Genomic DNA, 16,702 nt, shown 5'->3' with positions numbered 1-16,702 from the left:
AGCAGGCTTTGCTTTTTAAAAGAATTCCCCAAGTGGATGTCAAGTATTGCACAGGGAATATAGTCAATAATATTGTAATAACTATGTATGGTGTCAGGTGGAGATGAGAATTTATCAGGGGCATCACTTTGTAAGCTACGTAAATATGTGACACCTATGCTGTACACCAGAAATTAATATAATACTGAATGTCAACTGCAGTTGAAAAATTAATAATAAATAAATAGATTCCCAAGTGATTCTTTTGTACATTAAAATTTGGGCAGCATTCAGGTGTACAGAACAAGCCTTTAGGATTAGGGCCACAAAGAAATCATGTTGCTTCCAAATGAAACTTGGGTCCAAGGAAGAGTTGATGTCTCTAACAAGATGCATGTGTAAGTTACCCTTATGCTCCTGGGTGAGGTTGGCAAGGTAATCTACTTAAGCTCTCATCAATATCTCTTTGGGATTAATGCTGTGATGATAATGATAGAAGTGATGCTGATGTAGTTAATTTTCCTTTCCCCTGGATTAGTTACAAATAATGAAATTGAATATATAATGTAAAGGACAGAAGAGAGTATTACCAAAATCCTGTATCCCTTTCAGGTTCTGTACTGAATATTTTTTTTATGCATTCATGCATCCATTCAACCTATTTTACTCAAAACGTAGCGCATGTCAGGCACTGGGCTAGGCACTGGGAACATAGGAGGGGTATTTTCCTCAGCACCACCTGACATCCTTCCCTGTTTAATATAAAAAACAATAGACAGCTTTCTAGGATGAGGACTATAACACAAAAAAAGGGGAGCCTTTGATGATCCCATTACTAGTTGAGTTATTTTTGCCCTTTGAAATGTTAGGCCACATATTTTTAACTGAGCAACTGGCACAGAATTTACAGCCACTTTGGGTATATTGTCTTGTTAACTAGACTCTATGCTCCTTACAGCAGAGGCTCCCTCTGCCTTTGCCCTAGTTGCTAGTACAGCAGCATCTAAGTGCCTTTGATTGATGATCTGAACCGGCTTCTCTTTGAGAGAGGGCTGGGAACCTGCCTTTGGCATGAGTCAATATTGACCACCCTGCTGTTAGACATTCTATTCAAAGCGACCACTTGAACAGTAACTACGAGGCCAGTGACAATGTCTTGGTATGGTGTTTATGATTCCTTGTACCTAGATGATGAATTAATGAATTAAACAAGAGAACAACAACAGTAGCTACCATTAAGCAACTAGTAGTGTGCCACACTATTTTGAATATATTCTTTAATCTTCACAATGTTGTATAATGTATGATGCAATGCATCTTTCACATGTGCTGTAAAACTTTAACTTTACATCATCTTTTATAACCGAGGCTGAGGGGATTTGAGTGCTTTCCATATTTTCATAAAACCAGTAAGGGACAGTGTCGCTATTTAATCCCAGCTTTGTCTGGATCCAAATACTATGCTAATGAACTATGTGCATCAAAATTAATACCAACAATAGGGATGCCCACCTGTATTTTTATATTGTTTTAAAGTATTATATTTAGAAATGTGGAGAGAGAACCCATTTCCTTCAGAGATATCAAGATTTTGAGAAAAATATATCCCTTGCACTGAGCAGTTCACGTCCATTGGGAGTTCATCAGGGAAGTTTCTATAAATTGGATTTTCAGCCTCACCCTTTCAAGGACAATGGTTTATATCCATTCATTAATTCATCTAATGAAGAATTCTGAGAATGTATTCATCAGCTGCTGTGCTTGTTACCTGGGATGGCAGAAACCCCGATTTCTGCCCTCAAGTTGTTTGTATCATAGGAGACACACCTCATGGACCATAAACCTTAAAATATTCACTAACTGAGTCTTTACAGAAAGCATTGCCTGACCTGCTCCCCCCAACACCCACCACCACATACATGAATGGGAAACTCAGGGAAGGTGTCAGAGCTGGGAAACACAGCTTTAAAAAAAAAAAAAATGATGCTCAGGGCAGCAGTGAAGAGCCAGGACTTCGATGCTGGCAGTACGAGCAGCTGAAACACACTCAGTCAGTTGTGAGTTGTGTGTAACTTGGGCTAGTTACAGACACTTTATGAACTTCAGCTTTCTCATATGTGAATTAAGATTAAAGTACCCGCCTTTCATGGGGGGCATGGACAATATGAGTCTTCATTCAATTCACCAATGATAAGGGGTTAATGTCCAAAATTTGTGAAGAACTCTAACAACTCAACACCAAAAAAAAAAAAAAATCCAATTAAAAAAATGGGCAGAGTACCTGAATAGACAGACACTTCTCCAAAAAGAACATGCAGATGGGTAACAGTCATATGACAAGAGTCTCAATGTCACTAATAATCAGAGAAATGTATGTCAATACCCCAATGAAATGTCACCTCAAATCTGTCAGAATGGCTATCATCAATAAATCAACAAACAATAAGGTTGACAAGGATGTGAAGACAAGGAACCCTTTGTACTGTCGGTGGGAATGAAGATTGGTACAGACACTATGGAAAAGATTATGAAGGGTCCTCAAAAAAATTAAAAAGTGGAACTGCCTTATGACCCAACAATTCCACCTCTGGGCATACTATATCCAAAGAAAACAAAACCACTAATTTGAAAGAATATATGCGGCCCTATGTCATTGCAGCATTATTTACAAGAGCCAACATATGGAAGCAACCCAAGTTTCCATCAATAAACAAGTGAATTAGAAAGCTGTGGTACATACAACAATGAAATTTTAGTAGACCATAAAAAAATCATGAAATTTTACTATTTGTGACAGCATGGATGGACCTAGATAGTATTACACAAAACAAGTCAGTCCAAGAAAGACAAATGCCATGTGATTTCACTTGTACGTGGAATCTAAACAACAAAATAAATAAATAAAATGGAAACAGACTCGAAAATACATGGAAGAGACTGATGGTTGTGGGAGGGGAGGCGGCTTCGGGGACTGGGTAAAAAGGTGAAGGGATTAAGAAGATTGGCAGTCACAAAACTAGTCGTGGGGATGTAATGTACAGTATAAAGAATGTAATCAATGACATTGTAGTAACTATGTATGGTGCCAGATGGGTACTAGACTTATCAGGGAGGTACTTTATGAAGCATACGATTGTCTATCCACTACGCTGTACATCTGAAACTAATACAAAATGGTACTGAATGTAAACTAAAATTGAAAGTATATCTTTAATAGTGCTTATATAAACTCCCTGGCTTTCAATAAAACACAGACCTGAGAGCTTTGTCCATGAGCCTTGCTAAGCCCCTTAGTCTTTCCGCGCCTCCCTCTCCTTATCTACAATGTGGAAATAACAGCAATACTAACCGCCTTAATTTCTGTAAAGATGACTGAACTAATTCGTAAGAAGCATTTAGAACAGTGCCTGGCAAACAGTGAGGGCTGCGTGAGGGTTAGGAGCATCAGTTAGTTAACAAGGGTTGCCGTTACCTACTCAGGAGGCCGTGTTTCTACTTGGCTTCTGGGATACAGAATCACGCTGGAAAAAACCCCACGGGGGGAACCAAACCAAGCGGACTAAGAAAGCTCTTCTCTTAAAGCAGAAAGAAGTAAATGCTGAAAAGAACAGGAAACTTTAATCAGGCCCAATAGAAAGAACAAATCAAGCAAAATTCAATACGGCAATGTTCCCCCATCACAGACCGAGCCTCGGAGAGAACAGGCATTAGGGGACCCCGAACAATGAAAATGGAGTGGCGGGCATCGAGCCACAGCGTGAGGGATGCAGCCCACGAGCAGGCCTTGGTGGCACAGGTTTGCATCCCGGGGACGAAAGGTTTCCCTTTAAATTTAAAAGGTCATCTTTATCTACTTGCCATAGGTTATACTCGGTTTTATTCTAGACTAATAAATGATGGCCATTCAGGCCATCCTTTCCCCCTGATTTCTCCGAGTAATTACTCTAAGTGGACTGTCTTTTCTACAAATACCATTCAGGGAGTCTGCGGCTGTTTTCTCTTTGGCTTGCCAACCTTTTGAGAGGTCAGCGGGTCTCCTGGAGTCACTCAAATGGAAAATGCGAAAAACACCTGAAGATGAATGGATTAGGAAATTTTGAGCACAAACTCCATTTAGCACTGCACATCTATCAACTTCCAGAATAGCATAAAAGAAAATAGGAAACCAGCGAGGGTGTTTACTCACGTTGGAAGGTCTAATGGAGCCCAGGATTATGAAAATGCAAAGCTCTTTTTGCCTATGGGCTAACTTCTCTCCCAAGGTGTTATTTCAACAATTTTATTCCCGTTTTGCTCCTTGCTACCTGGAAAAGTCCTACTCCCCTTTCCATATCCAAGTCAGATGTCACCTGCTGGATTATGCCTTTCATTCCCCCAAAACTGAATTACTAGCATTCTTCACTAAGCTGCTTTCAGGATCCACGTTCCTCAATTGAAACATATAACGCTACGTTTTGATTATTTACCTGAAAGATCCCCCTTTAGAACACTGAGAGTGTCTTACTTTATCTACAGGGCCTGTCAGCATACCATGTGGGCTCCCAAATCAGTAATAATAAACTAAGAGTTGATGCAGTCTTGCTTGAAGCTGAAATTCACCCTGGGGCTCAGGGGAGATGAGCATATTCACCAAGTTAAAAAACGTGGCTTCAACATCACAGACTATAACAGAGACTTAGGCAGCAGACTAGCCCACGCATCCTGCAAGAGCAGCATGTTTCTCTTGAAAACATCTGAAGCCCTGGCCAGTGTGGCTCAGTTAGTTGGGCATCATCCTACAAAGCGAAAGGTCGCTGGTTTGATTCCCGCTCAGGGCACATGCCTAGGTTGCAGGTCCAGACCTGTTCCAGGTGTGTGTGACAGGCAACCAATCAGTGTTTGTCTCTCACATTAATGTTTCTCTCCCTCTCTTTCTGCCTCTCTTCCCCTCTCTCTAAAAAGAAGTAAATAAAAGCTTTATTTTAAAAAAAGAAAAACAGAGTAAATACATCTGAAGTCCCCCCTCTAAGATCAAGGTGTAAGATTCCAAGATCTGGAAGCATTTTGCTTCTCATTCCCTCAGTGTCAAACTATCCATTATTATTCTTGCCTGTTTTACTAACTCTTCTATTTGCAATAATTTCTAAACTTGGTACATTTTCATAGAATGAAAACATAAGTAATCAAAAAAAAAAAAAACCTCAGGGAGACTTAAGTTTCAGGGCATCTTGAGAGTATGTAGTTAGAAAATACCTGTGTAAATTCTGCTCCTGGCATAGTCTTTACAGTTAGCGGACAAAGGAAGTAAAAGAAGTAAAAAGAAGAATAGTGCTTGTAACACACTCGTCTGTGCAATACTAAATTTCATATAAGCACATCCGTCCTGCAATCAGCACGCTACCCCCCCCCCCGCCCCCACCATGGAGGCACAGCCCAGAGCTGCCTTCACTCTGCTCTGCCCTCCCTCTAGAACAGGGTCACCTTGGGCATGATGCTCATACCTGTCCATGTACCGGGGTTAGAGGCCCAATAGTTGAAGGATTATGGATTAAAATCCAACATCTAACATTCCAAAAGTCTAAAAACACCCTTAAGTCAGAAATGGTTTCTGCTATATTCCATACACATTGAAAGAAGAGATTTTTGTTTTCCTTCATAAGCCTGGATTTATATGGAAACATTAAAACGTTTTTTAATACTGACTTAAATAGCTTTCCTTGAAATTCCAAACTCTTTAGCTTTCTCTTGTTTTATGGTATCAGTGATGGAACGAGCGGGTTTTTATTCAGTTCATATAGTGTTGTCAACACAGCTCAGTGTCTCATTTGAGGGAACTCAGTGATTTTTGGAAGCAGAAACCGGTTAACCTGTCCCTCTTTTGGGATCTCATAGGACCAAATAACAAAATACTTAATTTTTCAACTAGTTTTCGTGCTGCCACTGACAAACAGTCCCTTTCAAGATAAACTTTCTAGATAAGCATTTGACTATATTTAGTACCATTTGTCAACTAGATTTTTAAGAAGTCAACTTATTGGGTAGAAAAAAATGGGGCTTTTTTGGCATTACTGGGGAATTGGGAACTATCATCTCAGATGTAAGGATAAGGACAAAGCTAATTATGTAATACAATAATTCCATAGTAATTCCACAGTAACCAAAATCTGGTGTGCGGGAAGGTGTATGTAGATGGGCCTACCACCAGATGGCTCCACTTGCATATTTCCACTCCCTGTTCTCTGTTGAGTGGTCTTCTGGCACGCCCACATGGGTCTGTCTGGTGTTCCGAAAGGTCTGGACATGTCTGCCAAACTGGGGGGTTCTGACCTGCTGGGAACCACTTTTCATGAGGGACTGGACTGACACGACTTCTAGAGAGAAGCTCGTCATGGGGAGCAAAGAACCTGACTCAATAAGCCAGATGGACCTGGTAGCCTGGCCTCACTTCTAAGGGTAAAGGAGAAATTCCAATTAGGTCATAATTTCTGGGGAAGGTGTTTGCCCTCCTGTGCCCCTTAATGTACACGTAGATTAATGCAAGAGGAAGGAAAGCCAGAGGGTACAAGGAAGAAGTAGACAGACGCTCAAAGAAGTTACCTAGTTTAAACTCTGCAAAGTGCCAAGACAGAAGCAGATCTGCCTTGGTAGTCCTCTCAAAGAGTAAATGCCACCAGAAAGGTAGGGACTCCTCTCCCGAAACGACAGCAGAACACTGAATCTTCACGCCATCTTTCTGAACCCCCGTGACAGAACAGGCAGCACCTTAAAACCAGGACAGACTCCACAGGGCAACCAAGAGAGAAGGAAACCATACGAAAAGAGACCACAGTTTCCCGGGACAATTCCTTATGTCATGGCATCAGCACCATGCATCTTACATGTACAGTGACTTTGGGTAGAAGAAAGAGTAAGTACTTCATGGACTAGATGTCTAGATACTGGTTTCATAGATGCTTTACAAATTACTACACCATTCTCCAGGACATTCCTATCGGTGAAATTTATCATTTTTTACCACATTTACTTACTTTGCTGCAGGTAGTTTTTTGGGGGTGTAGAAATTAGCCTCTTAGTGAAAGTCACAAATTACTACGTAAGGTATAATGCCATCCACATCAAATACATTGAATCACCAGATCTATAAACAGCAGGGAGTTGCCAGGGGTTGGGGAGGAAATGGAAAGTTACTGCAAATGGCAAGAAGTTTTCTTTCTTTCTTTTTTGTTGCAGGTGATGCAAGTGTTCTAATAGATTGTGTGATGGTTGTACAACTCTACACATATACTAAAAAACACTAAAGTGGATACTAAGTAGGTGAACTTTATGGTAGGTAAATCTCTTAATAAAACTATTTTTAAATAGGCCCTTTTCAGTAAATAAACACAACTTCAAATTAAAAATGTTTTGAAATTGCCATCATGACATTTATAATATTTTAAGCAAAAATCACAATTAAATTTTTTTAAAAATGTTTTAAATCCCTGACTGGTGCGGTTCAGTGGGATAGATGTTTGTACTGCAAACCAAAAGGTCACCAGTTGGATTCCCAGTCAGGGCACATGCCTGGGTTGCAGGTCAGGTCCCTGGTTAGGGGCGTGTGAGAGGCTACCGATGGATGTCTCTCTGGCACATCAATGTTTTGTTCCCTCCCTCCCTTCCCATCTTTCTAAAAACAAATAAATAAACTCTTTTTAAGAAATTAAAAATTCACAGTGTCAATGGGAAATGCATTTGAAATACCAAGGCATAGTGTCAAATATAGTTTTAGAATTGCGTGTACCTAACCAAACATTTTCTTCTTATAGTTGTTATATGAAAAGGTATATATGATATTTAAATCATGATGATAATCTACAGTATGCCATATTTTCTTATCATTGATATAAAAAGAATTATGAGTTAAAATTTCATAACAGGAATTAGTAGAACTGCCCTAATACAGTAAGTACTTGGCACATGTGGCATTTATACTTACATTTAAGTTGATCAATATTAAATAAATTTTAAAATTCAGGTTTTTCCACTTCATTAGCCACACATCAAGTGCTCTGAGATGGGCTGCCTGTGGCCAGTGGCTGTGATGTTGGAGATAACAGAATGTGTCCACTGTCACAGGCAGCCCTGTGGGACAGCACTCACATTACGTCTTCAGGTTCATGAGATAGTTCTACTTTGGGATTCATTTTCCCTTTTGTAATGTTTGTGTTTGGGATAATTTATTTTTTGTAAATAAGTTATTGTTTATTCATTTAAAATTATTTTCTTTATATCTTTACTATTACTTATAAAATCTCATCAAAATGCAGAAAACCAGTATTTCTGGTCATGAGTATTATAATTATTTGTTAATGAGATTGTTTTTCCCAAACCTGATAGTTTTCAGGATTGATGTCCATAAGGAAAACCCCAGGTTCTGCCTGACGTCATCCTAGTCTCAGAGATGATCACTGGCCATCGCACTGAAGTCACTTCAACTCTGTCATAATGTTTAAAAGGACTCATCGCTTCATTGACTTGTGAGGTAGAAATCAAGACAGACCGTTAGGGAGGAAAATGAAACCATGTCAGAGGGTTGGAGAGGAAAAAATCTGGGAACAATAAAATAATCACTGATTCCGACTGTAAATTCAGGGCCTCTTTGAAACTGGGACCCATAGTGTTCTCTTTAAAAAGTGAAGGATGGATAGTCTGTAGACTTTTGCTGAGCACCAGAGGAAATGTTCAAAGTAACCAATGAATCTCAGCACCCTTATTAGATGCTTTGATTCATAAAGCAAAGTAGCAGAATTTGGGTTTGATTTATTCCTGTCTTTTCTAGTTGTTGGTGATCAGCTATTCCCAGAGGCTGTGTTTGGACAGATACAAACAATGTACCATGCTCACAGCAGAAAGCCGGATCTTCCAATTATTTTGAGAGTAATTGAAGGGACTCTGTCCCTATGTCTGAACTTCCTTGTCTCCCTGCCTGTCATAACTCATGCTGCTGTGACTATAGTTAAGTCTTGTTTAGTTTTATGACATGAGCACTGGTCTCTTTTAAAGCCACAAATACAAAACAGAGTTTACCCCATTATAAATGCTCCTTTCTCATCCAAGAATGAACATGTCAAAGGACTTCAAACTGTGATTAGCTCCTAGTGTGACTCCACGCAAGATAGATGGACAGACAGACAGACAGACCTAGACAGAAGTCATTCACTTCTCCTTGTAAGGAACAATGGTGAGCTATGGAGCCCTGTGATCCTGCCCCGATCACATGAAGCTTTCCCGCAGTCCCCTCTCTCTTTGCCTCAGTGGGGCAAGATCCAGGATATTGAGATTTCTTGTACAGAGGGAGGGAGGTAAACTTCCTAACAGCCCTTTCCCTCCACTGCAACCACAAGGCTAACATGTCGTCTTACATCAGGACAACTAATGTGAACCACATCTCTCTGATGTGCATATACTTAGGGAAAATTAAGATATTATTAATAAAGTTACTAGATTAATTTATCCCATCATAAACATAATGATGAGATGCACCTATTCTGCTGAAAATGTTTGTCTCCTGGGAAAGATACTCTGGAAATTCTCAACAACTCACAACATTATCAAAAGTAACCTTAAATGAGAATGTTCTACAATAAGCCATTTCAGCCCAATTAGACTAAACATTGCAAGCTGTAACAGGGAATTGATAGTGAAGCTCTTCACAGACAACATGAAGCTTTGAGGTCCCCAAAGCCAACTGGCAGAATTCACTGAGACGTCTCACGTCTGCCAAAAAGGAAGAGTGGCCTTATAGACTATTGTGAATTTCCAGTTGCTTAGAAACGTGTCATTTGCAACAAAAACACTATAAACTAGAGAACAGTGTACAGTATTTAATATGTAAACTCTAGTGACTTACCACAGATTCTATACATTGGGTCAGAAGTTTCTCTACATGTATTTCATTTCTGATTATTTTCATGGAGAGGTCCTATGGACTTAATCTATCAAGAATCAAATCAGTGGAGAGTGTAAGCCAATATATAATTTTCTTTGTGGCTGAATCATTGTAAATTTTCTTGGTTACAGTCCCTCTACTAGCATTTTTTGTACACTTACCAGAAAGCACTGCCAAATTATTGTTTAATTTGAAGCAGATGACAGACTTTAAAGCAGCACATTAAGATCTTTGGGTTGACTCATGAGCTGGCTTAAAATTACAATTTAAATGTGTTTATTATAACCGTAAAATAATGTGGTATTAATAAACCAGTTTATCCATTCTTCTGCCAAGCTAAGCATAAAGAATGTAATCAGCATTTCTAAAGAATTCTAAAATTAAACTGCAATTGTAAATAGAGAAGCTAAATGAAAGACAGCCAAAGGATGACTTCGGGATACTGTTTGTTCTCATGGTAAGATCTGGAACGTGAGCCTAGTTTTCCCAAGTCCATGTAAGTAAATCTTAGAGTAAATCTGATCATGCTGTTACGTACTGAAGGGTTAACGTCGGGTGGGGAGGGAGACCAGTCTGAGTTCAGGAGACGGGAGGAAAAGAAGGAAGTTTCGGAAACAGAAATGGGGACAACTCTGGCGAGCGAGACAAGACATTCACTGAGAGTTGCCCCTTTGCACAGCCTCCTCGGAGAACACACTGCTCACTCTGGAATGAGTAGGTCTACACCCTATTTCAGAGGTTACAGAGCTTTTCTTTCAAATAGAGCAGACATCCCAAGTTTTGCTGTAGAGATGGGTCTATTTTACAAGAAAAATAAAAATACAGAGTTTATCAGGAGTTACTCTACATTGCTACTGAAGCAAAGGCTCATGAGTGTGAGGTAAATAATTCCACCAGAAGAATTCCAATATGACATTCCCCTTGTCTTCTATACAGCCATCATAATTTCTAAAAATCCTAAACATCCGGTTGAGGAATATCTTCACATATAACTTAATTCTATGAAAATGTCCATGCTATGTTAAGTGAAAAGAGTAGGTTATACAACTATTTACATATCCCTGTATTTTATAATTAGATATTTATATATTTCTTTTTTAAAAATTGTAGCATATAAGTGAACAGGGTTGGTAGAGTATCTGGGAATATGGGTGATTATCTTTTTATATAATAAGGATATAAACCCTTTATGATCTTCAAGAGAAGCAATAAATGTTATCTTCCTGTGGCCTGACATTATCTTTTTAATTCTTAGCCCATTAATAGATAGCTTCCTGGGAGTGGGGGCAGGGGTTAAGAGGCTTTGACTCTCCTTTAGCTCCAAGAACATTTCCCAGAAAGTACCGAACATAAACACATTACAAAGACTATCGTTTTATGAGGGAAATGGAAAGAGAAAGAGAGAGACTAAAAAAATAATGGGATGGATATTTTTAGCAGAGGAGAGGGTGAGAGAGAGTGAGTGAGCAGGGCGGGAAATGGAGAATTAGGTTAAACTATTAAATTAACTCATTGGTTTCATAAATTAATTGATCACTGACACCTAGGATAATACTACCTTCACTTTAAGGCTCCATCTTTTCAAGAGAGTGATTGCTTATTAATGGTTTTACTTTACTCTTTAAATGATTTTTATATTAAGAATTATTTTAGAGAGAAATTGCGGACAATAAAAAAGCATACACCTACCCATATATCAGGCACACATATTTAACAAATGTTAACATAATTAACCATATTTAAGATAGTCCTTTCTTGAAGCATAGCATACAAAATGAAGATTGCATTAGACAGCTGTCAGAGCGGAGGGTGTTGGGGGACTGGATGGAAGAAGGTGAAGGGACTAAGCAAAAATAAAAGCATATATATTTATCTGTATAAAACACACACAGACAACGGTATATATATTAACATATTTATATATGTATAAAACACATAGACACAGACAACAGTGTGGTGACAACCAGAGGGAGAGTGGGTGTGGGGCAGGGGGAGGTGGGCAAAGGTGGGGACTAAAAGAGACTGCTTGGCACAATGGGGACAGGATGCAGTGTGCACATGAGTTTTTTACTGAGTTGTGCACTTGACACCTAGATGGTTTTGCAGACCAAGGTCACCCCAATACATTCGATAGAAAAAACATACAGGTAAATGACATCCCATAAAATGGACATACCCACGTAACCACCACCAAACTCAAGAAAAGGTACATCGACCCAGAAGGACTCCCTGGCCACCCATTACTCACTGCCACCCATTCCTTCACCAGAGCCGTCCCTACCCTGACTTCTCATAGCATATATTTGTTTTTAAAATTTGTATTAAGAAAATCATACATGTTTTGGGACCTAGATGATCTTGCTCAAAACTGCATAAATGAAATTTGTCCAAGTAGTGAATACTTGTCTACAGCAATAGATTATTTTCTTTTCCATGTCTTATTCCATATTATGAATGTAGCAGTCTTTCATTCATTGTCCTGTTAATGTGCATTGAATTATGTCCAGTAAACTGCTATGAATAACACCACACGGAATGTTCTTGTACACGTTCTGTGGTGAACATGTGCGCACATTTCCCTTGGGTGTATGCAAGTGGGGTTGCTGGGTCACAAGATGGGCCTATGTCAAGCCTTAGAAGACACTGCCCAATAATTTTTCAAAATAGCAATGCCAATTTTTACATCAATGAGTAGTATATAATACCAGTTATGTCACATTCTTATCAATATGTAATAGTGTGCATTTTTTTCTTCATCTTGGCAAGTGTTTAGTGCGCTCTCGCTTGGCATTAATTGAACATCATGCATTTGTTGGTCATTTGGACGTACTCTTTCGTGATGTGTTAGTTCAAGACTCTTGCCCATTGTTCTATTGAGTTCTTTTTCTTATTCATTTGTAAGAGTTGTTTACATATTCTGGATACAAGTACACTGTGATCTATATATATCTAGGGCAGAGATTTTCACTGGTATGCACAGGAATTTCTAAAATATGCAATACCTGACTATTTAGTCAGGGGCACTGACCTCTTTTCCCCTAGATTGTCAGGTAAAAAAAATGATAATAGCCAACACAACAATAGCTATCTGGTGTGAATGAATCAGAATTATACCTAGTTTTTGTCAGATCCGCAAAAATTATATATTTTGGTGTGCCACAGAATTTTAGTAATTAGTTTACATATGCCATGGGATGAAAAGGGTCAAAAATCGTTGATCTAGGATATGTTCTTCCATCTGTCCCTTGCTTATTAACTCTTTTTTAAAAAAGTAGAAAGTGAAAAAAAAGAAAAAGATATCCTGTAAGCACTAACCCCCCCAAAAAATTTCTAAAAATTATTTTCTACCTTCCTATGTCTTTATGTTTCAAGTATTGTTCATATAAATAGCACAAAACTGAATTTGACTTATTTTATAATTTTGTTTTCTTTCTCTTTTTAAAATCCAAATTAGTAATAACTATGCTTTACTTGAAGAGTTTAATTAGTATTTATGGCTATAATAAATATTTGGGCCACTTTTTCCTCTAAGTCCTTCCCCTCATGTGTTTATTATCATCTATCTAATACCATTTCAGCATAAAGCCCTTTGTACCTGATCTCCCCTACAATTAGAAGCAGAATATTATCATCTCTCACATGATTGACATTTAAGTTCTTTCTGCGATATTGATGTTGCTCCCAGTTCTGGAATGCACATGCTTTTATATGTTTCCTGTTGATCTGTATTCTACTTATCTGAATTATAGCCACAAGAATAACAACTGAGCATGTAACTATTTAAATATATTTGTTATTGTCAAATTTATTTCTGACATGATTAAACTATGTTGTATTACAACTCATAGCATCTATCAGAGTTAACATTTCCCTACTTCTCCAACATTTGACATTTCAGTCTTTTTCAATTCCGCCAGTTTGAAATGGTGCTAATTATCTTATTCTGGATTAGATTTGCATGTCTTTGTTTATTAGTGATCTGGAGCTTCTTGTGCTTATTAAACCTTTTCCTTTTGGGTGAGATACCTATTCCTGTCAGGGCCTATTTTATATCAGGTAGCTTTCAATTTACACATTCATGTGTAATTTTTTTAAAATATTTTATTTATTTATTTTTAGAGAGGGAAGGGCGGGAGATAGAGAGAGAAACATCAATGTGCGGTTGCTGGGAGTCATAGTCTGCAATGCAGGCATGTACCCTGACTGGGAATCGAACCTGCTACACTTTGGTTCGCAGCCCGTGCTTAATCCACTGAGCTACGCCAGCCAGCATGTGTAATTTTTTAAATAGATGCTTGATTCTCATCTTATATATTTTTCACTTTGTTTATTCTGCCTAGTTTTATAAAAGTTTGTGGTTTTTTATTTTTAAAATTATTTCCTTAAATTTTAAGTCATTTTCTTTGTCGTCAGTGTTTTGAATCTTTGGAAGAATCTTTCTTCTCCTCTTGCATTTTCTTAAAATAAATTTTGAGTGTTCTAGCATTCAGCTTAAATTGGTGAAGATTTCAAACCAATTACATTTTTCATTCATTTTTCACAGAGTAATTGTCAATTTTTCAGAAAATGTACAAGTATTTTTTAAATATTTCTTTGGTTTACTGCAAGGATTTTAAATAAATGTAACACAGCAAGGCTAGCATTTGAACTTAACAGAGATCAGAGCTCCAAGTAAATTTATACTGTGTGTGAATAAAAACACAACATAAACAGAAAATCTCTGAGAAACTTTACCGCATGGTACACCTACGATTCACTCCCAATAGTACTAGTGCACTTATGGGAACGTCTGCCAGAGATGAGAGAAGATGAGCCGTCCTGACGGACGATCCCTGTCATCTTCCAACAATTGTCATCACCGCACTTCAGAAGCTGGGTCCACTGAGGACTAGCCGATGTGACTAAGACACCTAAGCAGGCATTATCGGCAGCCTAAACTATGGGTGAGCCACTTTGTAAGGCCATAGCACAAAAAGAATAAAATAGTCATTTATTTGAGGACGGCACGCAGATTTCTATCCAACTTGCTACTTGTTACTCCTCTAATCAGCACTGACGCCTCCACGTTTCCACCACGGTGGACCCCTGGTGAACGCACTGCACTCCGACCTCTGTCTCTCCGGTACACGCGGGTCTCTATGAACTAATCATTTTCTTAGGACAGATTTTCGTACGTAAAATTACTGGGTTTAAGACCATGCCATTTTAATGCTCTTTTTGTTTTTACAGTTTTATTGAGATTTAATTGATATATATATATATATATATATATATATATATAAAATTACATAATTACATATATACACATTTTGATGAGTTTGGACAAAAGCATACACTTGTGATACCATCACCACAGTTGTGGTAATAAACATATCCATCACCCTCAAAATATTCCTTGTGTCCCTGAGCTTACTCTGTGTGTGTGTGTGTGTGTGTGGTTAGCACACTCAACATGAGATTCACCCTTTTAACAAATCTTAACGCATGTATCACTATGTTAACTATATGGTGTATAGCAGATCTCTAGAACTTACTCATTTTATATGAATTATAACTTTATAACCAGGGTTGGTGCAAGGGCCCAAGTCTTCAAACAACCCTACAGGGGGCTCTGGACCATACCACCTATATAAGCTGTCCTGCTTCAGGCTGAGAAGGCTGTGTCTTTATACCCCCACTACACTCAGCCACCTGAGGGAAAGGCAGGAGCTGAGGCAGCTCTCCTTAGCTGAGGCACAATGTTTCCGAAGGAACCGACCGTTGGCAGCTGCCTGTTAACTTCACCCCTCACAGGAAGACTTTCCTTGAAGCGAGGTCTGGGTAGGAGCAGCCGGCTGAGGGGTTCGTGCAGAATGGTGGAAGATGTCTAGATCCTTGTTGATGCCGTTGGCCCACTCAGTTAACCAGTCCTGGCAAGTCCCTGCCTCTAGACTTTTTATGGGATGAGATCACACAGGGTCACATTTTGTTAAAATTGTCACTACTTGCAGCAGGCAGGGTATTGCTCTATATGTTGAAATTCATGTCTAGGTTCTTGACTTTTGCAGATTTGGAAACAAACTTAAGCCTGACTTTGAACTCTTTCTTCGGGCCGAAGTCTATGTATGACTTTCTCTTCTTTTGTACTGCTGAGACTAGGAGATGCTGCCTGCTTTCTGCAGTTTCCTTCCGACCAGGCTTTGTGTGTGTTGGGGGGTGGAGGGGTGGAGAGAAGAAGAACGAGAAAAACTCCTATCTGAGGGAGCTCAGAGGCATACAAACAATCCTGTTTTGACTTGTGTATAAACAGAACTCACTAGAGTTATCAACACCTTTTAAATGAGGCAAAGCATATGTCCCCATCCCCCTGCACTGAATTTAATTTTACTCACCAGTTAACCTAATTCTTACCAAGAATATTCAAGATCTACCTCCTCCATTAACGAGCACCAAAAACTTCAGAAAGTCACTGAGCCTCGATCTCTTCACTCATACAATGAGATGTTTGTCTGGTTTATCTCTAGGGCTCCTTCTAACTTTAAAATCCTATAATTCTACGAGCTACGTGTTTATTTCTGCTCATGATTTTGTTTCCTGAAGTACATTTTCAGTAACAGCCACCAAATGATAGCCATCCAGACACCTTCTGCCTAAATCACCCCTGTCACCGGTTGTCATCCCGGGGCCTCTGAACATCTCCGTGGAACCGCAGACGCAAGGGAAGCTGTCAGAGAGCTCCCTCCCGAGCACAGACACCTGATCGTATCTGCCACGTGCAAGCAGCCATCCAGCCCCAGGCTCAAAGCATTTTCCAGTGAAGTCTGTGTTCCAACATGC

This window comes from Phyllostomus discolor, chromosome 7 (genome assembly GCF_004126475.2).
Source record: "Phyllostomus discolor isolate MPI-MPIP mPhyDis1 chromosome 7, mPhyDis1.pri.v3, whole genome shotgun sequence".
Classification (NCBI taxonomy): domain Eukaryota; kingdom Metazoa; phylum Chordata; class Mammalia; order Chiroptera; family Phyllostomidae; genus Phyllostomus; species Phyllostomus discolor.
The sequence above is the reverse complement of the archived record's forward strand: the minus strand, read 5'-3'. Positions refer to the sequence as shown.